This window comes from Heteronotia binoei, chromosome 11, assembly GCF_032191835.1.
Source record: "Heteronotia binoei isolate CCM8104 ecotype False Entrance Well chromosome 11, APGP_CSIRO_Hbin_v1, whole genome shotgun sequence".
Taxonomy (NCBI): domain Eukaryota; kingdom Metazoa; phylum Chordata; class Lepidosauria; order Squamata; family Gekkonidae; genus Heteronotia; species Heteronotia binoei.
In genome coordinates, this window is record NC_083233.1 from 58469803 (window position 1) to 58483094 (window position 13292).

A 13292-nucleotide genomic window follows, 5' to 3' on the forward strand; every position below is an offset into this window, starting at 1 on the left:
TTAAGATCACAACAACTGTCAGGGAGTCTGCTGGTTGCCTTTTACCATAGTTCCATTGAGAGCATTTTATCTTATTGCCTCTGCGTGTGGTTTGGGAGCTGCACGGAAGCAGAGAGAAGGGTGCTCCAAAGAGTGATGGTAAGAGCACAGAAGATTTGTGGATGTTCTCTCCCCTCATTGGTGGATCTGTATAATATGGGATGTAAAAGGAAGATACAAATGATCTTAAGGGACCCTTCACATCCGGGCCACTTGCTATTTGAGATCTTACCATCAGGCAGGCGATATAGAGTGTTGAAGGCTAAGACAAATAGATTCAAGGGCAGCTTCTACCAAATGCCGTGGTTAGGCTAAATGCAGGGTTATGAATGGTTATTTGTTTTCAGATGCATTTAAATGGTCTATGTATATGTCCTTTTTGGGGGGGTGTTGATGTGTTGGTATGTTTGTGGAAGAGCACCTCATTTCGTTGCTCTCATTTTCTTTTTTGAGAACAATGACAATAAATTTATCTATCATCTATCTATTCTTCCTCTGAAAAAAGAAAAGCCAACAGGGATTCAAGTCTGGCAGAAATCTGAACTCATGGGTTTCTTCTAGAACCAACTGAAGAAATAAAGAAAAACGATGCAGTCATATTGTGAAAGCCAGAGATTTGTTTCAGATAATGCAATAGGTGTAGAACCAATAGAAATCGATATGAACTTTGTGCCTGGAGGGTATGCACGAATGCCCACCAAACCATCCAACCAAGACTAGCGAACCTAAGGTAAAATTTGTCCTACAAACTTGCTTTGGGCTGTCTACCATTTTTTTTGTGGTGGGGAGGAAGTCACATTTAAATGCCCCAGCAGGCTACTCGATGTACATGGTGTTCCACACTGGACTTGACCTACAGTACCCATTGATTGGCAAGCAGTAATAAAACATTCTGAAAGCCAATCATGAGAAGGGCAAGACAAGCATGAAGCCAAACTGCTGTGTGTTGACTCCCCTGTGGGCACACTGTGATTCCACTGTGGTTGTGTGAACTGAGAAAGATGCAAGTATATTAGCAGACCCAATCGTGGCTGAGTTAAAATGGGGTGGGCAGGATGTCACCCCAATATTGCTTGCTTGCAAAATGTGCCCTCTCCTCATTTGGGTTATTTAGCAGGTGACGTGCAAAACAAGCATAAAAAGTTCTCCCATTCAGGGTGAGAGCAGGAAACATTCTCTATGTAACCTCACTATGATTTGGCTTTGCCATCTTGATTGTCTATATCGGTGTCAGCTAGATCTGGCATGGTGTAGTGATCATACCATCAGACTAGGATCATAGAACTGGAAGGTACCTCCAGGGTCATCTAGTCCAACCCCCCTGCACAATGCAGGAAATTAAAAAATGCCTCCCTCCACACCCCAGTTACCCCTGCTCCATGCCCAGAAGATGAGGGGAACTACCTTAGCACTGATGCAACCCTTCCTGCCCTCCCTCTTATGATTTGCCTAAATTCACAGAATCAGGATTGCTGTCAGATGCCCATCTTGCCTCTGTTTAAAAACCTCCAAAGAAGAAGAGCCCACCACCTCAAGAGGAAGCCTGTTCCACAGAGGAAAAGCTCTAGCTGTCAGGAAGTTCCTCCTCATGTTTAGCCAAAAACTCTTTGGGTTTAATTTCAACAAATTGGTTCTGGTATGACTTTTGGAGGCAACGGAAAAAAAACTCTGCACCATCCCTTAGATGACAGCCCTTCAAATACTGGAAGATGGTGATCATATCACCCCTCAGTCGTCTCCTCTCTAGGCAAAACATACCCAGCTCCTTCAGCCTTTTCTCATAGGACTTGGTCTCCAGACCCTTCACCATCTTTGTTGCCCTCCTCTGGACATGTTCCAGCTTGTTTGTATCCATCTTAAAATGCAGTGCCCAAAACTGAACACAATATTCCAGGTGAGCTCTAACCAGATTGGGGAGACTCAGATTCTAATCCTCATTCAGCCAGACAGCTTGCTGGGGGACCTTGGGCAGTCACTCACTCTCAGCCTAACCTATCTTGTTGTGAGGATAAAATGGAGGAGGCACAAGTCATATACATGGTTCAAGAGCTCCTTAAAGCAGGATAAAAATATGACCCCTCAATCAAAGGGGCAACCTGATTGGTCCAATCATGTCACCTGAAAGAAAAAAATATCCTTTAAAAACACCACAGGAGTTGCATAAAAGAGTCAGTGAATGGGAGTTGAACCCTACCAAAATGCAGCATTTGGGGGAATGTTCTTCAAGGCCTCCTTGAGAGTCTTCCCCCCACTGCAAAAAAACCAAGTTTGCTTACAAAAATGTGGTGCATGCCAAGACCAAATGACTAACCACTGCAGGTAAGCAGCAAGCAAAGTTAGAGCTGTGGAAGGGATGAAGGTGAGAACTGTAAGGTCAGGCGTGACTGATGGATGGGTGCATTGTTGCAAAGAGAGAGAAAGAGACCCTGGATTTATAGTGCGAGTACTTATCAAGTTGCACAGTAAGCACCCTACAAATGAGGGACCATCTAGCCCCTGGCTGTACTGCCCTATCCTCTGAGCCATGCCGCCAGCGCATCCATTTCAGAGAGTATAGAATTCAATTATATATTGCAAAGAAAACAAAATTCATTGGGGCCAAATGTTTACCTGAGTTCACTGTCCATGGCCCGCAGTCGGGCAGCTCTCACTTTACACCAGGAACTGCACTGGGTCCCAATAATCCATTGTCTGTTCTGATGTCAAGTTGATGGATTACAACTTCCTAATGTGGGATTGATGAATTATGACGCCCTAATGTTGGGACAATTGATTATGACTTTTTTTAAAAGAATAGCTTGCAATGCAATAATTGATACCATTATGCATTAATGTCTTGTTTTAGCGAAAGACAAAAAAACAAACCAACCCAACACCGCAAAATAATAATTATTATTCTTATAAAAATGCATCTGACGGGCTAAGGGCTGTGTTAAAAGATTAACCTTTCCCGGGTTTTACAGAGCAGGGCGAGACAGAAGTGATTGTCTGGATGGCCACCCCCTCATTACAGGCCTTTGGAGACCAAGAAAGACTAAACAGTTTATGCCGCAGCTAGAAGAAAATTGCTTTCTACCGTCCCCCTGTAAGTGGATTCAGACCCAGCCGGTCAATTTGGGAGCACTCTGGGGTCAGCACACACACGCCAAGGCATGTACAGTGTTTTTGAGGGATGGGGCGGGGGGGGGAAGGAGAGGGGAAGAGGCAAAAAGGCCCCTGCCTTTGATTCGGAGCTCCATTCAGGATGGAAAGTTGTAATAGTGACAAACAAGTCTGAAGGGACTTCGCCCTTCTCAAATGTCACCCGGGAAGGAGACAGGAGTCGGCAGAAGTGGGGGTAGGGGGGTGGGGAGGAGAGACAAAGGAGGGGAAAATGGGCCCTGGCTCTAATGCCCAGACATGGGTGGACAGTCAAATGTTTGCAGATGGGACAGGAAATATCAATTCTGTGGCTGAGGACATCTGGACTGCCCGCCATGGAGACCAGCTGGTTTTAATCAATGATAGATTGCCTTTAAAGAATAGGCCAAATCCTAGCCGTAGAGTTATATATTGAGATGTTGCTGTCTGGGAGAAGGGGGAAAGGGCTGGCTTTGGAGGGGGGAGCAATGTTTTGCTTCCCATATAAGAGGGTCTGGAACTAGGGTAGCCAACCGCCAGGTGGGGCCTGGTGTTCTCTTAGAGATAATAGCAGCTTTAGAGGATGGACTCTATGGCATCACATTCCTTTTGAGCGTAGGGCTGCCAAGTCCCCCACAGCCTCTGGTGCCATAGAGTTTTCCCTCCCAAATTGCTAGAGCATCCGGGAAAACAATAGAGTTTTTTCCAGAAGCTCCTAGAGCAGCCAGCACACAATGTTGCTGGCATGATGTCATCATTGCGAGTGATGTCATCGCGCTGGTGATATCTGAGGAGGATCCCCCTCCCCAGCCCAGTGCAGGCCAGCAAGTTGGGAACCTCCAGGGTGGGGGAACCCCCGCCTAGCCTGGGAACTTGGCAGCTCTAGTTGAGCACCTTCCCCTCCCCAAACTCCACCACCACCCAGTCTGTGCCCCTGAATCTTCAGGAATATCCCAACCCAGAGCTGGCAACCCTATCTAGGACTCAAGTTTTCCTAGAACTGCTGTCTCTTGGCCTGGCAATTAGTGCTTCCAAATCTCTTTCCAGATCAGGGCTTTTTTTTGTAGCAGGAACTCCTTTGCATATTAGGACACATACCCCTGATGTAGCCAATCCTCCAAGAGCTTACAAGGCTCTTAGTACAGGGCCTACTGTAAGCTCCAGGAGGATTGGCTACTTCAGTGGGATGTGGCCTAATATACAAAGGAGTTCCTGCTACAAAAAAAGCCGTGTTTCAGATGATTCTCCCAAATGGTGCTGGGATAAAGCTATGACCAGTTGTGCTATATCCCCATATTATTATGAAAGAAGGTGCAGCAATTACAGGTGTATTTCCCTCATGCAGCTGCTCATGACAACTGGCCAGCAGCTAGTCAACTGCCTACACCCAAGTTGCAAGTACAACAGAAGACACATGGCATCTGAATCTAGTTCTTCAAGTTCCCAAGGGAAGCAGGAAATTCTCCTTTTTGCATTTTGCTTCCCAAGGTAGCAGTGGCTTTTTCCTCTGTTAAAAAAGAAGAGCAAACAGCAAACAGCAAGCCTTTATTGGCATAAAACAGATTTAGCAGTAAAATAGCAATATAAATAATATAAAATCCTAGATTATAGAGTACATAGGGAGATAATATACATAAAATAAGTAAAATATATATGAGTCGAGTTTAGCCAAAAAAAAGAAGAGGAAGAAGAACCAAAGTTCCCTCTCTGTCTTGCCAGCTGCAAAGCTCAGACCTCCCCTCTGAAAAGAAAGTGTGAGGATCAAAGCAGCACAGAGCAGGCAGAATTTAAAGCAGGGGTCCTCAGCCTTTAGGAACCTGTGAGCATTTGGGGAATTTTGATAACAGGTCATTGTTGCCACCACCAAAATGGTTGTCCTAGAGAGCATAGATATCCACAACATGGTTGCCATGGGGGATGGTACCAAGTACAAAAATTGGAGGTTTCCACAAAATGGCAGGAGGATATGCCTTCAAAGCATCCTTTGAATGCTGTTGCTTCCAGAGGGAAGCCAAGCTAAGTAGAAACAGCCATCAAGTTGCAACCCATTTCTAGAGATCCTTCCTGGGATTTTCAAGGTAAGAGAGAAACAGAGGTGGTTTGCCACTCCCTGCCTCTGTGTAGCAATCCTGGACTTTGTTGGTGGTCTCCCATCCAAGTACCAAGTCTTTCTTCCTTCTTTTGGCTGAGGCTCCTGGTCCTCTGGGGAGGGAGGGAAAGTTCCAGAGCTTCCTTTGCCCAGTTCCCTGGATCCCATGGGAGAAATACAAAGAAAGCACCTTTAAGACTGAGTGGACAAGGGTGTTGATTACGGCAAAATATAATAGAGACAAAATTCTAGGATTCACAAGGCAGAATTTTGATTTTGACAAACTAATACTCTCAGGCCCATATAAATTAATTAAGAGGGTATATAATTACATCTTACAAATGGAACTAGAAGACGAAGTGGTCAAGGAGACTATGATAAGGTGGGCGAAGAATTTGGAGAAAAATATTTCGATAGACCAATGGGACACCTTATGGAAAAATAATTATAAAATAATCAAACCGGTGAATTTTAGAGAGAATTTTTTCAAAATGTTCCACAGGTGGTATTTTACCCCATTTCGGTTAAGTAAAATTAAGTCTACGGTCTCACCGAAGTGTTGGAAATGTGAAGTGAAGATAGGTACATTTTTTCATTGTTGGTGGACATGTGACTTAGCACAAAAATATTGGGTGATGGTTTACAATTTATTAAAAGAGATATTAAAGGTAAATATACATTTGAAAGCAGAGATAATGCTTATGTCTTTGGTTAGAGATAATATACCACGAGAAGACGAATATATCACAGTCTATATCCTAACGGCTGCTAGAATTTTGTTTGCAAAAGTTTGGAGACAGAAAGATATACCTCCAAAGGACGAGTTAATACAAAAAATCTTTAATGTCGCAGAAATGGATATTCTGTCTAATATGATAAGAGGCTTATCTAGAACGGATGCAATTGAAAAATGGAGAAAATTTTACGATTGGCTTAATAAGTAAGATAATGGAGGGAAGATTTATTAACAAGACAATAAAGCTACTGGAAATAAGGTCAAGATAATTTAATAAGGAATGCTTATGTTTGTATATTCCACAAGCACCTTCAATCTGTATAATGTATGTATGTAAAATGTTCTTGTATAAGTGTAAATAAAACGGTAAAATTTAAAAAAAAAAAAAGACTAAGTGCTAATGTTTTAAGAGGGTTTTTTTTTAAAACCCTTTAATTGTGTTTGTCTGTGCCCTTTATGACATTTGTATTTCTGCTACCTAATCTTAAATAAGCACACACATGGTCCGGCCCGACAAGGTCTCATTTATGTCAGATCTGGCCCTCATAACAAATGAGTTTGACACCCCTGGCCTATCTATTGCATATTTTAATGCATACAATGTACAGGAAACCTACCAAAGAAACTGAAACCAGTGACAAAAACAAAATAAAGACCTGAAAGAAAGGAAATAAGGATCACTCACTTCTAAATTTCCCCAGTTGTCCAGCAGCAAAACATTTTTTTTCTTTAATGCTCACTGGAAGCAATGCAGTCCTAAGCAGAATTGCACCCTTCTGTGTTCACTGAAGTCAGTGGGCTTAGAAGAAGCTGTTTAGGGTTCTGTAGAAAATCCAGGTAAGCCAGGCAAGTGACAAGGATCTGGTTACCTTCCAGCCGAAGGACACAAGCCACTGGCTCCTGGGAGCCACCCCTCCCATTAGTTTTTTTTTCCCCTGTCATTGACTCTTATCTCCCCTTTGTCAACAGAGAACTCCTTCTTCATCCCCACTTTCTCTGCTCTCCTGAGACCCCTGGGGAAGGTACCTCTCCTTTCCATCCTCATGAGTGACAGCTAGCAAGCAAGGCTGACATCCAGCATCTGCTCACCAAAACAAGCAACAAAGCAAACACTGAGAAAGGGGCAAAGTGTGGAATGAAAGGCTAAGAATCAACAAGTCAATGAACAGCATTCCAGAGGCGGAGAAAGAGGCCAAGCGCACCTCATTAACGGCCAAGGCAACGCACCAGGCACAGCAAATGTTTTGTGTCCAAAGCCGGGGTGCTTAGCCTAAATCCGGCCCCCACCTCTCTCTGCTGCTCGCTGACAATTTTCGACAGGTATGAAAAGCAGTGGGGAGGGGGGAAAGCGCACAAGAAAAGTCTGTGTGTTTTCAGGAAAGGGGGGTGAGCTCAATTCCCATTTGCATTCTCAAAAGTAATAGCATTTTAAAAGCCCCTGAATGTTTGGCTATTAAAAAAAAATTGCTGAGCCTGTTCTCCAAAGCATCACGCTGGTCCACCTGCCATGGGACCCAGTCAAACACACAAGACGTGACGTGTAAAGCACTTGAAGGCAGAATGTGTATGGAAGCATTTTTGGTTGCGAAGAGGACTGCAGCCAGGCTGACCCGGAACTCCAAGTTCAGTTCCAGGACTCCGATCAACAACATCATGGAGTAAATGCTTACAACCAGGGGTCGTTTTATAGAAAAATAGGTGGTGGAGTTCATCCAGGGATTGTTATGCAGCTGCACCTAACTATTCAATGGACAAGGTAGGGAGGAGGAAGGCAAACCCTCGGAAAGGTTCCGGAGCTGCGCTCCTGTGAGCTCCTACTGAATCCGAGGCCTGCTTACAACGAAGTACCTCTGAGAATAAACTGAGGACCTTTGTGTCCCCAGTGAATGGTACTGTGTCTGATTTTTATGGGACTGGATTATCTTGGTCAAAAGTTATCATTGTAAAGGGTACAGTCACAGAAAGCAACTGCTTCCCACTTCCTTGTGCATGATTCTGCTTATGCACAGCATCAAAATTCACTGTGAATTTGCCATGAGGTATCTACATTCACCTTTCACCTAACAATTCCCAAGAAATACTGAGGGGGAGGAATCATATTTAAAGCAGCAGAAGGATATCAGGGGTCAGTCCTGGTGTACAAAGGGCAAGAGGTGATGTCCAAAACAAGGCAGCGTTCAGTTTTCTGAGGATGCCAATGAGATTCTAAGGGCCAGACAGGGAAGCCAGCCTCCAGGTGGCACCTGAGGATCCCCTGGAATTACAGCTCATCTCCAGACTACAGAGGTTAGTTCCCTTAGAGAAACAAATGCTTTGGAGGGTGGACTGTAGGTTCCTGCCCTCCCCAGGCTCCACCCCCAAATATCCAGGAGTTTCCTAACCTGAATCTGGCAACCCGATGCCCCCATCCCTTGCCAGTAGCCAGGGGAGACCTGGCAACCCTAGGGCCAGAAGCAGCCAGGAAACTTGCAGGCAGACACGGCCTGGTACCCAGGTAGGCAGAATAGAGAGCTAGGAAATTTACAGACTGCAGTCTAATCTTATGCAGAGTCACTCTAGAGTTCAGGGTAACTCTACATAGGATTTCACTATAAATCGGTCCAACTGAAGAAGACATGTGCAAAGCTATGATATCTTACCTGACACCAGGCCTGTGCTGAGCAGGGTTGCCAACTCTGGGTTGGGAAATTCCTGGATATTTGGGAGTGGATCATGAGGAAGGTGGGGTTTGGGAGGGGGAGAGAGCTCAGCACGGTATAATGTAGGTTTTCTAGGCCTTCTGCTATGGTGGGAGGCATCCTGCATCCTGCTGCTGTTGCCTGCTGCCACTGTGAGTACTGATGGTCTGTGGCAAGGGTTGCCAACCTCCAGGTGGTGCCTGTAAATCTCTAGGAATTTGAAGTCTTGGACTTCAGATGACAGAATTCAGTTCCCCTGGAGAATATGGCTATATAGAAGTTGGTTGCTATGGTATTATACCTTGCTGAAGTCTCTCCCTTCCCCAAACATCACCTCCCTAGGCTCCTCTCCGCCAAAAAAAATGTCCTGGAATTGCCCAATCTGGAACTGGCAACTTTATCTGTGGCAGATCTTCCCAGCCATTTCTACTGCAATTGGCCCTGTTGGGTTTTAAAGTTCTGGGGCCTGCCTAATTAGACCCAGGCAAATATCACAATGTGCATAATTCTGTCATTTGACTTGGAACTTCCTCACCACACAGGTATCTATTCCAGGTTCAAGTCTCCTCAAAACCCATCTGGTTCACGTGGTCTTTGGTTTATTCTCTTAGTTTTCACTCCCAGCTAAGATTGCCAGTTACCTACTGGAGGTAGGGATTCTGCCTCCATCACCCATTGGCCACTACTAGTCTGGTGCAATGGCATTACATCATTTCTGTTACATCAAAATCAGCACTCGTGCAATGACATTTCATCTCTTACAGGGATGAATCCAGAAATGACATTATAGCTCTCTAGGAATCATGAGGAACTCTGTGGCAAAACCATAGATTTTTTTTTCCAGTTTTTTCCACATCACTTTGGGGTTTTTCCCAGAAGTAGCATAACACCACCAGGTTGATGGTGCCTCCTCGTCCCTGTTCCCACAGACCCAACCCAGTTCTAAATGCCACACATTGAAATTTGTTTTCTCACATTAATATCTAGAGAGTTGGTAATTGCCCTCATTTAATCTTCACAATGATGGCATTCAAAGTTGATGGCTGGCCCAAGATCACACAGTGAATCTCATGGCAGAGCAGGGATTCAAACTCAGAGCTGCTCTGGTCCAAGTCCAACATGTTAGCCACTCTGCAGCTGCACAGTTGCTGTAATTCTATCCATATTGACCTGACCCTCCCTTATGTTTTCCTTTCTTTGCTCTGCTGTTTGTCCCGTTTTTTGTTTTGGACAGGAATATCCTTTGGAGCAGAGACCTCTCTATTCTTGCCTATGTAACTCCGTAAGATACCAGCTTCCCTGGTGTATATTCATTATTTCAGGTCTCTGTTCCTTCTACACTATCAAGTTGATCTGAAGACAGATGGGGGGGCTGGTGTTCACCCTGCTTTGTTATCAGAATAGAAATCATCTTTATTTAATTCTTTCTATATTCATTTATATTCTTGTTAAGGGTTTGTTCCATAACTTAATTATGGATTTTGTTGTGTTGTCCAATGTTCTCTCTAAGCTGCATAGTCTTGTGAGCAAAAATTCTACTTTGTGAGCTACTGATATTAAAGTTGTGACCTACTGTATAAATTATTGTACTCTGGGGCCATTTTCCCTGAGCTAAGACAAAAAGGTGTGAACTGAAGGCTAAAAATCTGTGAGCTAGCTCATGCTAACTCAGCTTAGAGGGGACACTGGTGTTGATGCATTGTGTATGGACGTTGTGTAGAATCGATTTCAGTATTTACATGCCTAATGCCTGCCATTTGTGTGCATAGTACATGCAACATGTATAATGCTGATCATATTGTGAAACAGCATGAATTTTATGTGCAAAAATTCATTGCAAAGGAACCAAAATTTGGTTTTAAAATAGGTTTCATTTTCACTAGGCAGCAGCCACATCAAAATGTGAATTTGTTGGCATTAGAACAGCAGGAATGAGACAACTGAAAATATCTCTACAACAGAGGATTGAATAGATGGTATGTTTGGCCTGTCTGTGTTTCTTTATCACCAAACACAGTCCCTGAAAATTAGCCAGAATAGAGTGGAATGCTTTTATGAGCCTAAAGACTTTGACGCTTTGTAGTATACATGAGAGTCTGAAGGGATTTCTTGCTCACTGCTGTTTGAGAACATAGGGCTTGCTATGCCACCTGCAGGGCTGTGCTGAGAAAGAGCCTGCTTTACAGAGCATGCTGAGAACGGGGAAACTCTGACAGCTCGCAGCTTTTAGACTGCAGGAGATAGACAGGAATGAGTGGACAAAGTTCAATGATTATGATACCTTCTGGTCAACTGAGAACATGGAGGATTGAATTTCCTTGGCTCGTTCTTTTATCATTCTAGAGCATGTCTCTGTGCTGTACCCTACTCTTCCTTAATTTCAGTTCAACTAAAATTTCTAAAATTAATACCAGAATGTTCAGTTGAATGGAGCCTTCATTTTTATCCCCCCCTACACACATCTCTCCATGGTTCTCATATGTGCATTGAGAAAACCCTGTAATGACCCAGTCTTGATAACTGCTTAAGTATAAACTTGCATTTATTAGGAAATTTTTCACTCGCCTTAATTTGAACCCCCCAATAATGTATCAATATACAAGCTTCATAAAACCCCACAGAAATAGTTAAAAGCTAATACTAATGAAAATCAGGTTCAAAACTACGTTTTAAAAAATATATTCTACTAAAACACCTTCTAAAAATTAGATTCTATAATCCCCTTTGATTAAAAGCTTGTTTAGAAAGAGTTGTTTTTGCAGTTTCTTTGGAAACACAACAAAAAGGCTGCCATCCTCACCTCTCTAGGGAATGAATTCCACAGGGCAGGCGCCAGTGCTGAGAACATGGTGTGCCTTGACATCATACATCTAAGCTGATGGTAAGACACCACTACCAGAAGAAACTGATTTGGCCTCAACTGTCAGTTTGAGCTCCTGTGCATCATTTTGCACAGGACTTTACTGATAGATATATGCATTTTTGTTCACTGGTGAAGTAACACACAAAAAGAATCTTGATGTACGCAAGAACATAAGAGAAGAAGAAGAAGATATTGGATTTATATCCCACCCTCCACTCCGAAGAGTCTCAGAGTGGCTCACAATCTCCTTTACCTTCCTCCCCCACAACAGACACCCTGTGAGGTGGGTGGGGCTGAGAGGGCTCTCACAGCAGCTGCCCTTTCAAGGACAACCTCTGCCAGGGCTATGGCTAACCCAAGGCCATTCCAGCAGGTGCAAGTGGAGGAGTGGGGAATCAAACCCAGTTCTCCCAGATAAGAGTCCACACACTTAACCACTACACCAAACTGAAGCCATGTTGGATCACGCCAATGACCCATCCAGTCCAACACTCTGTGTCACACAGTGGCCAATATATGTGTGTGTGTGTATACATATATATATACACACACACACATATACATACATACATATACACACATATACATACACACACACACATATGCACATATATATATACACACATTGTGGCTAATAGCCACTGATGGACCTCTGCCCCATATTTTTATCCAATCCCCTCTTAAAGCTGGCTATGCTTGTAGCTGCCACCACCTCCTGTGGCAGTGAATTTCACATATTAATCACCCTTTGGGTGAAGAAGTACTTCCTTTTATCTGTTTTAACCTGACTGCTCAGCAGTTTCATTGAATGCCCATGAGTTCTTGTATTATGAGAGAGGGAGAAAAGTACTTCTTTCTCTACTTTCTCCATCCCATGCATTATCTTGTAAACCTCTATCATGTCACCCCGCAGTCGATGTTTCTCCAAGCTAAAGAGCCCCAAGTGTTTTAACCTTTCTTCATAGGGAAAGTGTTCCAAACCTTTAATCATTCTAGTTGCCCTTTTCTGGACTTTTTCCAATGCTATAATATCCTTTTTGAGATGCGGTGACCAGAATTGTACACAGTATTCCAAATGAGGCCGCACCATCGATTTATACAGGGGCATTATGATACTGGCTGATTTGTTTTCAATTCCCTTCCTAAAAATTCGCAGCATGGCGTTGGCCTTTTTTATTGCAATCGCACACTGTCTTGACATTTTCAGTGAGTTATCTACCACGACCCCAAGATCTCTCTCTTGGCCAGTTCACACCCCATCAACTTGTATTTGTAGCTGGGATTCTTGACCCCAATGTGCATTACTTTGAACTTGGCCACATTGAACCTCATCTGCAGCATTGACGCCCACTCACCCAGCCTCAACAGATCCCTTTGGAGTGCCTCACAATCCTCTCTGGTTCTCATCACCCTGAACAATTTAGTGTCATCTGCAAACTTGGCCACTTCACTGCTTACTCCCAACTCCAGATCATTAATGAACAAGTTAAAGAGCATGGGACCCAGTACTGAGCCCTGCAGCACCCCACTGCTTACTGTCCTCCACTGTGAAGACTGCCCATTTATAATCATTCTCTGCTTCCTATTAATTAGCCAGTTTTTGATCCACAAGAGGATCTGTCCTTTTACTCCATGACTTTCGAGCTTACTAAGGAGCCTTTAATGGGGAACTTTATCAAAAGCTTTCTGGAAGTCAAGGTAAACAACATCTATTGGGTCTCCTTTGTCCACGTGTTTGTTCACCCCCTCAAAGAACTGTAACAGATT